This window comes from Bubalus bubalis, chromosome 4, assembly GCF_019923935.1.
Source record: "Bubalus bubalis isolate 160015118507 breed Murrah chromosome 4, NDDB_SH_1, whole genome shotgun sequence".
Taxonomy (NCBI): Eukaryota; Metazoa; Chordata; class Mammalia; order Artiodactyla; family Bovidae; genus Bubalus; species Bubalus bubalis.
In genome coordinates this window covers 71,605,015-71,621,689 of record NC_059160.1, presented here as the reverse complement: position 1 = coordinate 71,621,689, position 16,675 = coordinate 71,605,015, and positions in this window count along the sequence as shown.

The window sequence follows — 16,675 nt, the reverse complement described above, 5'->3', positions numbered from 1 at the left end:
GCTACAGATGCCAAGGATAGTGATTCCTCTGATGGATCTGGATAAAGTAAATTGAAAAACTTCTGGAAAGGATTCACCATTCTAGATGCTATTAAGAACATGTGTGGGACTTCCCTTGATTCAGGGGCAGAGGTCAAAATATCAACATGAACAGGAATTTGGAAAAAGTTGACTCCAACCCTCCTGAATAACTTTGAGGGGCTCAAGACTTCAGTGGCGGAAGTAACTGCAGATGTGGAGAAAACAGCATGAGAACTAGGATTAGAACTGGAGCCTGAATTGCTGCAATCTCATAATAAAACTTTCACAGTTGAGGAGATACTTCTTGTGGATGAGAAAAGAAAGTGGTTTCTGAAGATAGACTCTACTCCTGGTGAAGATGCTTGGGAAGACTGTTGAAATGACAACAAAGGATTTGGAATACTACATAGACTTAGTTGATAAAGCAGCATCAGGGTTTGAGAGGACTGACTCCTATTTTGAAACAAGTCCTACTGTTGGTAGAATGCTATAGAGAAACTGTTCATAACAGGAAGAGTTAATCAGTGTGACAAACTTCACTGCTGTCTTACTTTAATAAATAGCCACAAGTTCCCCAGCCTTCAGCAATCATCACCCTGATCGGTCAACAGCTGTTAACATCAAGGCAAGACCTTCAACCAGCAAAGAGAGTCAAAAAGATTATGACTCAATGAAGGCTCAGATGATGTTTAGCATTTTTTTTAGCAATAAAATATTTTTAATTAAAGCAATAAAGTATTTCATAGGTTATTTTTAAGAAATGCTATAGCACACTTAATAGACTATAGTAATTTGTAAATATAACTTTCATATGCACTTGGAAACCAAAAAATTCATGTGACTCACTATATTGTCTTATTTTCTTTATTGTGGTGGTTTGAAACCAAATCTACAATATCTCCAAGGTATGCCTGCACCAGCGATGAACAAGTGGAATTTAAAATTAAAAATATAATACCATTTACATTAGCACCCACAAAATTAAATACTTAGGTATAAATCTAACAAAGTATGTACAAAATCTACATGTGGAAAACCACAAAACTCTGATGAATGAAATCAAAGAATCAAATCAATGGAGAGATAATCCTTGTTTATGGATCAGATCAGATCAGATCAGTTGCTCAGTCGTGTCTGACTCTTTGTGACCCCATGAATTGCAGCACGCCAGGCCTCCCTGTCCATCACCAACTCCCGGAGTTCACTCAGACTCACGTCCATCGAGTCAGCGATGCCATCCAGCCATCTCATCCTCTGTCATTCCCTTCTCCTCCTGCCCCCAATCCCTCCCAGCGTCAGAGTCTTTTCCAATGAGTCAACCCTTCGCATGAGGTGGCCAAAGTACTGGAGTTTCAGCTTTAGCATCATTCCTTCCAAAGAAATCCCAGGGCTGATCTACTTCAGAATGGACTGGTTGGATCTCCTTGCAGTCCAAGGGACTCTCAAGAGTCTTCTCCAACACCACGGTTCAAAAGCATCAATTCTTCGGCGCTCAGCCTTCTTCACAGTCCAACTCTCACATCCATACATGACCACAGGAAAAACCATGACCTTGACTAGATGAACCTTTGTTGGCAAAGTAATGTCTCTGCTTTTGAATATGCTATCTAGGTTGGTCATGACTTTCCTTCCAAGGAGTAAGCGTCTTTTAATTTCATGGCTGCAGTCACCATCTGCAGTAATTTTGGAGCCCAGAAAAATAAAGTCTGACACTGTTTCCACTGTTTCCCCATCTATTTCCCATGAAGTGATGGGACCGGATGCCATGATCTTTGTTTTCTGAATGTTGAGCTTTAAGCCAGCTTTTTCACTCTCCAGTTTCACTTTCATCAAGAGGCTTTTTAGTTCCTCTTCACTTTCTGCCATAGGGTGGTGTCATCTGCATATCTGAGGTGATTGATATTCCTCCCGGAAATCTTGATTTCAGCTTGTGTTTCTTCCAGTCCAGAGTTTCTCATGATGTACTCTGCATATAAGTTAAATAAACAGGGTGACAATATACAGCCTTGACAAACTCCTTTTCCTATTTGGAACCAGTCTGTTGTTCCATGTCCAGTTCTAACTGTTGCTTCCTGACCTGCATACAAATTTCTCAAGAGGCAGATCAAGTGGTCTGGTATTCCCATCTCTTGAAGAATTTTCCACAGTTTATTGTGATCCACACAGTCAAAGTCTTTGGCATAGTCAATAAAGCAGAAATAGATGTTTTTCTGGAACTCTCTCAGCAGATGTTGGCAATTTGATCTCTGGTTCCTCTGCCTTTTGTTTATGGATAAGAAGGGTCAATATTGTCAAAATGTCAGTTCTTCCCAACTTGATCTACAGATTCAACACAACCCCAACCAAAAGCCCAATAAGTCTCTTTGTAGATATTGACAAACTGATTTTAAAGTTTATACAGAAAGGGAAAAGATCCAGAATATACAACATAATTATAGAAAGAGATCAAAGTTGAAGGACTGACACTATCCGACTTCAAGACTTACCATAAAGCTGCAGTAATCAAGACAGCATGGAATTAATGGGAGAATAGGCAAATAGATAAATGGAGCTGAATAGAGAACCCAGAAATAGATCCATATAATAGATCCAGACTTTGACAAAGGAATAAAAGCAATACAGTAGGCAAACACAGTCTTTTCAACAAACGGTGCAGAACATTCACATGCAAAAAAAAAGAAAAGAATCTAGACACAGACCTACACTCTTCAAAAAAAATTACCTCAAAATAGATCATAGACCTAAATGTAGACCATAAAACCATAAACTATCACTGATGCAATGGACATGAACTCGGGCAAGCTGCAGGAGATGGTGCAGGACAGGGAGGCCTGGCATGCTGCAGTACATGGGGTTGCAAAGAGTCAGACACGACTTGGCAACTGAACAACAAAACTATAAAATTCCTAGAAGATAACATAGGAGAAAACCTGGATGACCTTGGGTATGTTAAACACTTTTTAGATATAATACCAAAGGCATACTTCATGAAAGAAATAATTGTTAAGGTGGACTTCAATAAAAAAACTTCTCTGTGAAACACAATGTTAAGAGAGTGAGAAGACAAACCACAGAATAGAAGAAAATACTTGCAAAAGACACATCAGATAAAGGACAGTATCCAAAGTACACAAAGAACTCTTAAAACTCAACAGTAAGAAAGCAAACAATCCAATCAAAAATTGGGCCAAAGATCTTAACAGACAGTTCACTAAAGATGGCAAATAAGCCCTTGAGAAAGACTGTCCACATCACACATCATCAGAGAAATGCAAATTAAAACCACAGTGAGATACCCATACATATCTTTTACAATGACCAAAATCAGGAACACTGATAACATCAAAGACTGTCAAGGATGTGGAGCAACAGGAACTCTCATTCATTGTTGGTGGGAATGCAAAGTAGTATAGCCACTTTGGAAGATAGTTTGGTGGTTTATACTTATCACATGATTCAGCAATCACACTCCTTGCTATTTACCCAAAGGAATTTAAAACTGATATCCACACAGACACCTACACACAGATGTTTATAGTAGCTTTACTCATAATTGCTAAAACTTGGAAGCAACAAAAATGCCTTTCAGTAGGTGAATGGATATATAAACTGTAGTATATCAAGAATGGGCTTCCTTGGTGGCTCAGATGGTAAAGAACTTGCCTGCAATGCAGGGGACCTGGATTTAATACCTGGTTCAGAAAGATCCCCTGAGAAGGGAATGGCAACCCACTCCAGTATTCTTGCCTGGAGAATTTTATGGACAGAGGAGCCTGGAAGGCTACAGTCCATTGGGTTGCAAAGAGTTGGACATGACTGAGCGACTAACACACACACACACACACACCCAGGATATATAACATAATATTATTTGGCACTAAACAGAAGTAAGCTGTCAACCTAGAGGGGTAGTGTGGGGTGGGAGGTGGGAGGGAGGTTCAAGAGGGAGGACACATACATAAACCTATGGGCTGATTCATGTTGACGTATGGCAGAAACCAATACAACATTGTAAAACAATTATCCTCCAAATAAAAATAAGTAAGATTTTCAAAAATCCCTTCTTATACTTTTTTTCTTTACGTTTTTCTCACTATATATGTGTTTGCATATGAAACCCCACCAAATATGAAAACAAGCCCTTCACCTGTATAAATGCAGTAAAAGTAATGATTTCCATTTGGGGTTTTCTTTTCTTTCTTTCTTTCTTTTCTTATTAATCATTCATAAAAACGCTCATTTAATTAACAGAACACTTCAGTTTCAGAATATTGAACATAGTTATACCTTGTAGATATGTATGTAACAGGGCATTTGGAATAGGTTGCCCTGAAGCGACTTAGCAGTAGCAGCAGCAGCCCTCCTCTAAATACATCTATTTGCTTCCTCTTGTATGCTTATAAACCTTTATCCGGAAACTTGTCTTGGAAGAGGACATCATCAATAGATTGCCCCAAAGATAAGAGCTTCCAAAAGAAGAAATCAACAATGGAAAGGGTGGTTTGGTGACTGCTTTCCATCCAGTCCCTTGAGTTTGAGGCCTAGTGGTTAGAGAAACAAGAGGGCCAGAAAGTCGTGGGTACAGTTCAGGAAAAACCTTGTATGACTATACATAGTGGAGTCATCAGGGGTCCCAAAGGCAGACGGCAGATCCTGGGACTTTAAGGGCTGAGAGGACTGCACGCATGGAGCATTTGGAGTCAGCCCCTTGACAAGAATACTGTCACCTCATGATGGCAAGTGAGCATAAAGCTTCTTCAGCCAGCTTTCTGAGCAGCATATAAGCATCCCTTTGGAAAATTTTTTAAGTAAACGGTTTAGGGGAAATGTGAGTGGGAGCTATTGAGCCAGCAGTCGTTTGTATTCTACATATAATCATGTATATGAGATAAATAAGCAGCATTTTATATATAGCAGAAATAATGAGGAGCTATTTTGATGACAAGGAAAGCATGAATAATTCAATTTCAAGGGAAGGAATGAAGTTGTGGAGGTTTTCCCAACACACAGCACACACAGAGCACGGCTCAGGAGCACTTCAGATCTCCTCTCACACCGCTCCCTGTGAAGCACTATCCCACACCTGCTCTTTTGTTGGGTGCATTTTTCACTGCTCCTGAAATCTAGAAGGGGCTTTCTTAGTACAAACCACCAGAGAGCATTTCTGGGGATGTCGTGAAAAAGAAATAAAACACATGAGAAGGTACATCCAAGGACATTTGCTGAAGCTTTTTTTTTTTTTTTTTAGTTTTTTCTTTTTTTTTTTTTAATTTTATTTTATTTTTAAACCTGAAACACTGTATTAGTTTTGCCAAACATCAAAATGAATCCGCCACAGGTATATATATGCTCCCCATCCTGAACCCTCCTCCCTCCTCCCTCCCCACACCATCCCTCTGGGTCGTCCCAGTGCACCAGCCCCAAGCATCCAGTATTGTGCATCGAACCTGGACTGGCAACTCATTTCATACATGATATTACACATGTTTCAATGCCATTCTCCCAAATCTTCCCACCCTCTCCCTCTCCAACAGAGTCCATAAGACTGTTCTATACATCAGTGTCTCTTTTGCTGTCTCGTATACAGGGTTATTGTTACCATCTTTCTAAATTCCATATATATGCGTTAGTATACTGTATTGGTGTTTTTCTTTCTGGCTTACTTCACTCTGTATAATAGGCTCCAGTTTCATCCACCTCATTAGAACTGATTCAAATGTGTTCTTTTTAATGGCTGAGTAGTACTCCATTGTGTATATGTACCACAGCTTTCTTATCCATTCATCTGCTGATGGACATCTAGGTTGCTTCCATGTACTGGCTATGGCAGAACACTAGCAAACTTGCCTATTCATTAAAAAAAAAAAAGGAAAAATTTAATACATTGGAGTATACAGTTCAATCTAAAGTCATTAATCTGGGGAAAATATACATGATACATTATACCATCACACATGCAAGTTGCAGAGTAATGTTACAGTTTTAGTAAAACATAAACCAGTATGAAAAAGTTCTCCATGTGGCTCCACATCTTTGTTTAAGGATAGAGAAGATCATAAAGAATACCCACCAAGCTATTAACATCATCTCCAGAGGATGGGCATAGGAAAGGTGGACATTTTACACTTATTATTTATATATTTTTGCATTGTTTTACTCATTGCAATTGCTATGCTTAGCCGCTCAATCATGTCTGGCTCTTTGCCACCCCATGGACTGTGGACCACCAGTCTCCTCTGTCCATGGGATTTCCCAGTCAAGAATACTGGAGTGGGTTGCCATTTCCTTCTCCGCTGGTTGCAATGGGTAATGGGTAAACATTTTGGAGATTTTTTAAAGTTTTTTTTAAAGTGAGTGCACTTTTCAAAAAATAGAGGCATGATGTTAATCTTTCCAGAGTTTAATTGTCATACGAGGCATCCCCAAAATTCATGTATCTTTTTAGAACATTAACTGTAATTCACACTGCAAATATATTGCAATACTACCTGCTTGATATGAGAACTGAACATGATGAAACTTTCTCTTGAAAATGTCCTTTTAGAAAGTTGCTACTACTGATGAAAATTACTCATTATTTCTTTTTTTTCTTTTATGGCTGGATAATATTCCATAGTGCATATGTACCACACCTTCTTTATCCCTTCCTCTGTTCATGGACATTTAGGTTGCTTCCCTGTCCTGGATATTGTAAATAGTGCTGCGATAAAATTGGGTTGCACATATCTTTTCAAATTATGGTTTTCTCTGGAGTGGGATTGCTAGGTCATATGGAAGCTCTGTTTTTAAAGTGTTTTAGTGTTTGTGTTTTAAGTAGCATTGGTATTATAGAGCAAGTATTCTTGCTCTATAAATGTTTGGAGAAGAAGAAAGTAGAGAACTGAGGAAGGAAAAGAGGGAGGTTGGAAGGAAGTTGAAGGAAAGAAAGAAGGAAGGAAGGGAGGGAAGAGAGAAAGGAGGGGGAAAAGGTTTCATCTAAATTACTGAGATTTGGTGGACAAAATGTTGTCACTTATTAGTCAAAACTACATCTCACAAATTTGAATTAAGAGATTCATCAGTATGCACAATTAACCTATATTTTCTTAAAAGACAGCTAAGAGTAAAGAAAAAGGAATGAGAAAGAGCCTGTTTGTCTCTATTCCTGCCTTGCAAATAGATCCACCAGTATCGTTTTTCTAGCTTCCATATATATGTGTTAATATATGATGTTTGTGTGTTTTCTTGCTGACTTACTTCACTCTGTATGACAGACTCGAGATCTAGAGAATGGACATGTGCACACAGTGGTGGGGGAGAGGACTGTGGGCTGAGCTGGGAGGTTGGGATTGGCATATGTACACCACTGTGTGTAAAATAAATAGCTGACGGGAACCTGCTGTATAGTCCAGGGAGACTGGTTCAGTGCTCCGCGGTGATGAACAGGTGGGATGGGGGTGGCTGGGGGAGGGAAGGAGGTCCAAGAAGGAGAGCATATATGTATACATATGGCTGATTCAGTTTGCTGTACAAGCAGAAACTAACACAACATTGTAAAGCAACTACCCTCTGGTTAAAAATAAATAAACCAAAATTTTAAAGCAGCCCATTCATTCATTTCTCAACAAGAAGTTGAGAAAAGAATAAGCAGCATTTGGCAATATGGAAATCTATAATGATCTTGATGAGAGCGCTTGTGGCAGAAAGGTGGAAATGGAAGCTGGATTGAAATAAACAGAAAGAAGGATGCTTAGGAGGGACAGTGTGTCTTAAAAGCTCAAAAACTAAAGTGAGTGGCATGTTCAGGAGCAACGAAAATAGTCTGGCCATGTTGGTGATGTCTTTAGTTTGGTTGGTTTTTGGTGAATGAGTGTGTGATTTTTTTGTGTGGGGTTTTTAGGTTTTTTTTTTTTTTTTGGATGCCTTAAAAGTCACAATCTGGCCTAACAATAACAGGGAGTTATGTTTAGGTTTATCTACTGAGCAACTGAGTACAGCCTCTTATGTAACCTATCTCCTATCTCTCTTTCCTGGAAAATTATCTGGAAAAACCCAGCGTCATGGAAATTAGTTTTGGCTCAAACATGGGAACCAATGTGGAACTGGTACAGCAACTATTCTCTGCATCTGTGAACCCACTAACAAAAGTCTCTTTATTTCTAAGGGGAAGGGGGCACTCCAATTTTCTCATCTGGACAGACCATCAATATTGGCCCTTTCAGGTCTGCCTTTTATTAAATTTACTGAGTTAAAAGTTTCTGGTTGGGTGATTTCCCAGAGACCAGATACCAGTTGGTAAGCTACAAGTTTCATATCTAATCAGGTTCTTTTTTCCAGTCAGTTTCACTGGTAAAGCTACCAAGAAAACTAAATACTTGGAAATGCAGGGAATGTCTTTCTTCCCCTGTGTCACCTTCTCCTTTTGCCTGACCTAGTCTTCTTGTTCTAAACTAGGAGCTCTATCTTTTATATGAACCAATAAGAAGTCCATAAACCTAATAAGCAGTCCAAAATATGTAGTTTGTAGAGAAATACAAAAATAGACAAACACTGAAACAGCAATGGTGAAAGTCAGCAAGCTCAGTATCACAGAGCTTTTTTGTAAGCAATACTGGATTTCTCTGGGGTTTTTATTTATAGAACAAAGCACAATGTACCCAGACAAGTCAGGATTTTAGCCAATGATAATTTGTTTAATCCTGTTGGGAAATAAAAGTAAATTGTAACTGCCAATTCCCATACCTATTGTTGATACAGTGGGAACCCATTACCAGATAGATTGAGACAAAGATGATTGAATTTAAGAAAAAGTCACAAACAACTGTTCTCATATCCTGGTATTATAAATTGAAACAATCTTTCTGTCTGGCAACACGTATCAAAAGCCTTTAACATGTTTATATATTTTAATCTGGTAATTTCATTCTGTAATTTTATCCCAAGGAAATAATCATGGCACAGATCAAAATTTAGCTTCAAAGGCATTCACTGCAAGAACTGCCGATAATTGCAAAAATCGAAAACAGTTTTAATATTAAGCCATAAAAATGCTGAGTAAATAAATTTTGATCCTATGGAATGCTATTTTAAGCCTCCTGGATTTCTCTTCTAAACACCGTTTTTTCCCTCATGACCTCATCTCTGTCTTTTTGTTCTGCTTTTGGGAATATTTCCTCAACTTTACCTTCCAACTCCCCTATTAAATTTTTTATTTCTTCTGTCAGTATTTTATTTCTAAAAGCTTGTTCTTATTATATGATTATTTCTTTTTAAGTACTGTCTGTCTTGCTTTGAGGGTACAATATCTTCTCATCTCTCTTAGACATTAATTTTGGGGTTTTTTTTTAAGTTTTATTCTGCTTCCTTCAGTGTCTCCATCTTTTCCATATTCACTTTTTCTGTTTATTTGTTTTGGACTCTGGCTTTCGTACAAAAGACTTCCCTCACATAGCCAATGATTCTTGACTAAAACTTCATATTTAAGCACTGATTAGAAACCCTCCAGGTGTAGAGCCAGAGCTCGTCGACTGGTAGATTTTGTTGAAGGGTCATTGGGTGCCACCTGGTCACGTGTATAAATTCTTTTCCATGGACAGATCAAATTTTCCTCCAGTATCCCATGTAGAGGTTTAGGCTTGTCTGCTATTGTCCTGGGAAACAAATCGGGAGCTCAGATTTGTACCATGATCCCTGATGACTTTTAATTGTTTCTTGTTTTTAGAATGATTCCTTCACTACTCCTGGTGCCCAATGTGCCTGGTATGTCTGAGTCCAAAGACATCTCCAGAAAGTAAACTTCTCAACTTATGCCAAAATGCAAAAGGAATATTTGTTTGGATACATAGGTTGGGGAAAAAGATCTAGGGTTCTAACATGTAAACTTACATTACCATATGTAAAATAGGTAGCCAAAGGGAATTTGCTGTATGGCTCAGGAAACTCAAACAGGGGATCTGTATCAACCTAGAGGGGTGGGATGGGGAGGGAGATGAAAGGGAGGTTCAAAAGGGAGGGGATATATGTATACCTATGGCTGATTCATGTTGATGTTTGACAGAAAACAACAAAATTCTATAAAGCAATTTTTCTTCAATAAAAAATAAATAAATTTTAAAAATAAAATAGATAAAGACTTTGAACCATCTTCTCTACATTGAAATGGAATATGATAGCTCTGATTCTACAGGGAAATCTGGTAAGAGGGACCAGTTACTTCCTCACTGTGGGCTTAGTTTTCAGCCTTTTCCAGTTTGCTAAATGAGTTATTGTATCAGTTAGCTATTGTTATGTTAAAAACTACCCCCCAAAATTCATTGCTTAACACAAGAATCATTTATGATTACTTGTGAGTCTATGAATCAATGTCATATTTTTGCTTTCAGCTGGACTTTCTAAGACATCTGCAGTCAGGTGCAAGTCTGGAAGGCAGTTTTGCCAGTCTTGGCTAAATTCACTGACATACTCTTCATCCTGATGAAGATGACTGGGTTAACTCAGTTCTAGGCTACATATTCCATCAGATTAGCCCTAAATTGTTTATGGCAGAAGCAGGGATTCCTAGATTCAGAGCAAAAATAGACAGGCCTTTTAAGTCTGGGCTTCTCTTTTGGCTCAGCTGGTAAAGAGTCTGCCTGCAATGCAGGAGACCTGGGTTCCATCCCTGGGTTGGGAAGATCCCCTGGAGAAGGGAAAGGTGACCCACTCCAGTATTCTGGCCTAGAGAATTCCATGGACTGTATAGTCCATGGGGTCGCAAAGAGTCGGACACGACTGAGCAACTTTCACTTTCACCTTTGAAGCCTAGGCTGAAACTGGTAAAATTCCACTCTGTCCCTTTCTATTGGTCAAAGCAAATGACAAACCAGTTCACATTTAAGAAACAGGGAAATAGACTTCATTTCTTCATGGAAGGACCTGTAAAGTCACACTGCAATGAGCATAGATAAAGGGAGTAAAGAAGAACTAGTTATTTTTGCAATCAATGTATCAGTATCTCTGATGGATCAGTTTTCCAGTATCCAAGATGTTGACTTTATGGCCATCAGTTGTTTCTGCTCTCATTCTCATCATTGTGACTTATGCTTTTTTAATTCCCTTTTTCATCCATTTATACAACCCCAACATTTATGGACCTACCAGGATATCAGGCACTATCCGATGTGCTGAGAATACAGATATGAATCAGATAGTCGAAATCTCTGCCTTCCCCTTGTGGGGTTTATATTCTAGTGGAAGAAGATAGATAATAAATAAAATATACAGTAATTTTTTTTCTTTCTTTTTTTAATTTTCAAAGTAATATGGCAATTTTCAGTTTGCTTTTCTTTTTCTTTTTTTTACATTTTGATGCATTACTTTTCTTTTTTTATTTTATTATTATTATTTTTTTTTACTTTACAATTTTTTTTATAGTTTGTTCAAAGGCTATATATAAACCCTTTGCAGAAAGATAAAGCAGAGAAGTGGAATAGGAGGGCTGGGCACAGGCATTCTTAAATAGGACCATAACTGTCATTTTGTGAGACTTGAAGAAGTAAATGTATGTATCTAGTCTGCAAAGCTTAATCTGCAATTGCCCCAATGAAATATCATGTATTCATTAAAAATTGTTATGGCAGACTATTTGACTCCTTGATTATCAAGATGTATTAGAAATCTATGCTTCAAAGTACTGTCCCTAGTTTAATCACACAGCATTGATAGAAAAAATATTTTTTTTAAAAGAAAATAGAAACAGCCTAACCTCCTTCAAACAGAATATTATCATTTTCTGAACCACAGACAGAAAAGAAATACAAACCAGAAAGCGTGGTAGCTGTAGATAGTCTGGGACCTGAGCCAAATCACTGTTTAAATCCAGGGACTGGAGTATGGTTTTCTGCCCTTAAAAAGGCTGAAAATACTTCAGTTAACCACATCCTGAAGCTGTGCCTTAATTATGCCCACTTATCTACTATTGTAGGAGAATGCAGCTATCCCAATCCAAGACCAAGTTGTCCAGATGCTTAGTGATAGGATTTACTCTCTCTTTAATATCACCATAGGTCTGGAGTCCAAAGTACAACCTGGTTCTCTATTAAATCCCTTGAGTATTGAATGGAGTCAACCACAAGATGACTACCTACTTAGGGTAAGGTGAGCCCAGAGAGAGAAAGAGCAAAACCAAATAATAAAAAGAAAATTCCAATTCAAGATGAGCCTATATACCAAAATTTGAAAACAAATGAGGAAAACTAAGAAAAATAGTCAATAAAATCTACAATCAAGAGAGAAAAAATATCAACCTAAGCAAAATATTATTGAACTAAAAACAACTTTAATGTAAGTATGTCTATGGGCCTAAGAAAGAAGAAAGAAGCCATAGTAGCTATAAAAAGAACAAAGAATTGTGAAGCAAAAACAGACAGAAATGAAATCAGGACAGATGGATTAGAAAATGAACCATTAGAAATAAAATTAAATATATAGTCATTGAAAGAAAGCATTCATTAGATGACATAAATTCTGGACAGAACAAGATGAAGAGAAAAATATAAATCAGGAAATAGTACTGAGATATTTATACACAGAACAAAAAGAGAAATAAATATTAAAAAGTGATTGAGAGATGTAGAGTATGGATTGAGAGGTATCAATTTATATCTGATAAGAACTCTAGGATAAGTCTATCAAGTGAACAACAAATATGTATTGAGCACCATTATATGCTAGATACTGTTCCAGGCACTTAGATGCAAAACTAGGGGGGAAAGTCCCTGTCTTCATGGAGTGTACTTTCTAGCAGGGGTAGAAGAACAAACAAGCAAGCAGTGTATTAGGATCCTCCAGAAAATAGACTATACACTCAAATGGAGTGAATACGCATAGCTCAATGACGCTTTGCTAATAAAGCACCTTGAGGTTAGCAACAGGAGGAACCTGTTACTGGAGGCTTGAAAAGAAGAAAGCACAGCATGGCAGAGAGGTGAAAATCCAGAACCTGCCACTCAGTTAGAGAAAGTAATAGCCATGGTAATCCATAGTCATCAGAACCACTTTTAAACTAGTTCAAATAATCAACAAAAGCACACTTCAGCAAACATGGTTTTGCAAGCCAACTATTGTCAGGCCTTCATTCTGAAAGTCAGCTGAACAAGCTCAGACTCACTCAGTAAACACATCTCTGAGAGTGAACTAATTAATGACACTCTTGTGACTAACAGGCTCCACAGATGAAGTCAGCCCACCAGAGCCCCTGAAAGTCTGCCAATCCCTCAACTCCTTGCTTCCCCAACAGCAAGGGGACACTGCTGACCAGTCTAGTCTCCTTTAACAGAGGAACTGGGGGAAATACACAGCCTGAACGCTATCTTTTCCCCACATCCAATTTTTTGACTGAGCCTCTCGTGGTTGAACTCAACTAGAAGCCAGAGAGCAAGGAAGATTGTTGATACCACCCACAGATGTCACCTTCTCAGGGCACAGAGCAGGATGGAGAATGGTAAAGAGTGGGTATGGAGGAGCAATAGACACTTCTGGCACAATATCAAACATAACAAGCAAGTAAATTATATCACGTTAGAAGGTAACAGAATAGAGAACATGGATTGTGAATACTGGGGAAGGAAGAGGGGAAATATTGAAGTTTTAAGTAGTCTTCAGGGTAGGTTTCATTAAGAAAGTCACATTTGAGCAAAGACTAGAGAGAGGAGAGTATATGAGCCCATTATACTTGGAGGAACAGTAGTCTAGGCAGGAACAGTTTTGAGCAAAAGTCCTAAAGCAAGAGTATACCTGGCTTGCTCAAAACCAGTGTGGCTGGAGTAGCATGGGAGAGGCGGAGAGGAGGGAACAAGGTGAGACATGGAACTGGGAACCAAATCATGCAGGTTCTCATGGGCCATTGAAAGGATCTGAGCTTTGTATTAGTTTTCGAGGGCTGTCATACCAAAGTACCACAGCAGGTGGCTTAAACAACAGAAACTGTCTCACAGTTCTGGAGGTTAAAAATCAGACATCGAGGTGTTGATAGGGTTGGTTTCTTCTGAGGCTTTTCTTCTTGACTTGCAGATGGCTGTGTTATTGCTGTGTGTTCATGCGATTATCCTTTGGCCTATGTGTTATCAGTGTCCTCATCTCCTCTTCTTGTAAGGGCACTAATCATATTGGATCAGGGCCCACCCATACCATCTTATTTTACTTTAATTACCTTTTTAAAGATAGATCCAACCAGTCCATTCTGAAGAGATCATCCCTGGGATTTCTTTGGAAAGAATGATGCTAAAGCTGAAACTCCAGTACTTTGGCCACCTGATGTGAAGGGTTGACTCATTGGAAAAGACTCTGATGCTGGGAGGGATTGGGGACAGGAGGAGAAGGGGACGGACAGAGGATGAGATGGCTGGATAGCATCACTGACTCAATGGACGTGAGTCTGGGTGAACTCCAGGGGTTGGTGATGGACAGGGAGGCCCGGCGTGCTGCAACTCATTGGGTCGCAAAGAGTCCGACACGACTGAGCGACTGAACTGAACTGAACTGAAAGATTCTATCTCCAAATACAGACACACTCTGAGGTGCTGGGGGGGTTGGAACTTCAACATATGAATTTAGGGGATATGATTCAGCCCATACCAGGCTTTTACTCTAAATATGGGGAGTCCTGGATAGTTTTCTCATGATGTACTCTGCATATAAGTTAAATAAGCAGGGTGACAATATACAGCCTTGACGGACTCCTTTTCCTATTTGGAACCAGTCTGTTGTTCGATGTCCAGTTCTAACTGTTGCTTCCTGACCTGCATATAGGTTTCTCAAGAGGCAGGTCAGGTGGTCTGGTATTCCTATCTCTTGAAGAATTTTCCACAGTTAATTGTGATCCACACAGTCAAAGGCTTTGGCATAGTCAATAAAGCAGAAATAGATGTTTTTCTGGAACTCTCTTGCTTTTTCAATGATCCAGCAGATGTTGGCAATTTGATCTCTTGTTCCTCTGCCTTTTCTAAAACCAGCTTGAACATCTGGAAGTTCATGGTTCACGTATTGCTGAAGCATGGCTTGGAGAATTTTGAGCATTCCTTTACTAGCGTGTGCGATGAATGCAATTGTGCTTGGAGAATTTTGAGCATTCCTTTACTAGCGTGTGCGATGAATGCAATTGTGCTTGGAGAATTTTGAGCATTCCTTTACTAGCGTGTGCGATGAATGCAATTGTGCGGTAGTTTGAGCATTCTTTGGCATTGCCTTTCTTTGGGATTGGAATGAAAACTGACCTTTTCCAGTCCTGTGGCCACTGCTGAGTTTTCCAAATTTGCTGGCATATTGAGTGCAGCCCTTTCACAGCATCATCTTTCAGGATTTGAAATAGCTCCACGGGAATTCCATCACCTCCACTAGCTTTGTTCGTAGTGATGCTTCCTAAGGCCCACTTGACTTCACATTCCAGGATGTCTGGCTCTAGGTGAGTGATCACACCATTGTGATTATCTTGGTCATGAAGATCTTTTTTGTACAGTTTTTACAAAGTGAAGAGGAACTAAAAAGCCTCTTGATGAAAGTGAAAGTGGAGAGTGAAAAAGTTGGCTTAAAGCTCAACATTCAGAAAACGAAGATCATGGCATCTGGTCCCATCACTTCATGGGAAATAGATGGGAAAACACTGGAAACAGTGTCAGACTTTATTTTTCTGGGCTCCAAAATCACTGCAGATGGTGACTGCAGCCATGAAATTAAAAGACGCTTACTCCTTGGAAGGAAAGTTATGACCAACCTAGAGAACATATTGAAAAGCAGAGACATTACTTTGCCAACAAAGGTCCGTCTAGTCAAGGCTATGGTTTTTCCAGTGGTCATTTAGGGATGTGAGAGTTGGACTGTGAAGAAAGCTGAGCGCTGAAGAATTGATGCATTTGGACTGTGGTGTTGGAGAAGACTCTTGAGAGTCCCTTGGACTGCAAGGAGATCCAACGAGTCCATTCTAAAGGAGATCAGTCCTAGGTGTTCTTTGGAAGGACTGATGCTAAAGCTGAAACTCCAGTACTTTGGCCACCTCTTGCGAAGAGTTGACTCATTGGAAAAGACTGTGATGCTGGGAGGGATTGGGGGCAGGAGGAGAAGGGGACAACAGAGGATGAGATGGCTGGATGGCATCACTGACTCTATGGACGTGAATCTGAGTGAACTCCAGGAGTTGGTGATGGACAGGGAGGCCTGGCATGCTGCGATTCATGGGGTTGCAAAGAGTCAGACACGATGGAGCAACTGAACTGAACTGGATAGTTTTGAACAGACAAGTGGCATAATTTGATTTATGTTTTAAAGTCCACTTTGGTAGCTGTTTGAAACAGGCTAAAGTGGAATGAGGACAAGACTAGAAATAAGGAGACTGATTAGGAGGATATCTCAATAATTTAAGTGGAAATTGGGGGTGACTGGGTTGAGTGACAGCAGTAGAGGTGAGAAGAAGAGTCAGATTCAGGATACATTTCTAAGGTAGTCAGTCGGATTTCCTGGTGATTAGGATTTGGAATGTGAGAGAAAGGGTGACGCCCTTTCATCAGGGATAACACCAAGGTTTTCGGCCTGAGAAATTGGAAGAATGGAACTGCTACAACTGACATTGGAAGGCTCCAAGAGGAGAAGTCTTGTGGGGAGAGACATTAGAGTTGAAGTTGAGGCATATAAAGTTTGAGATGCT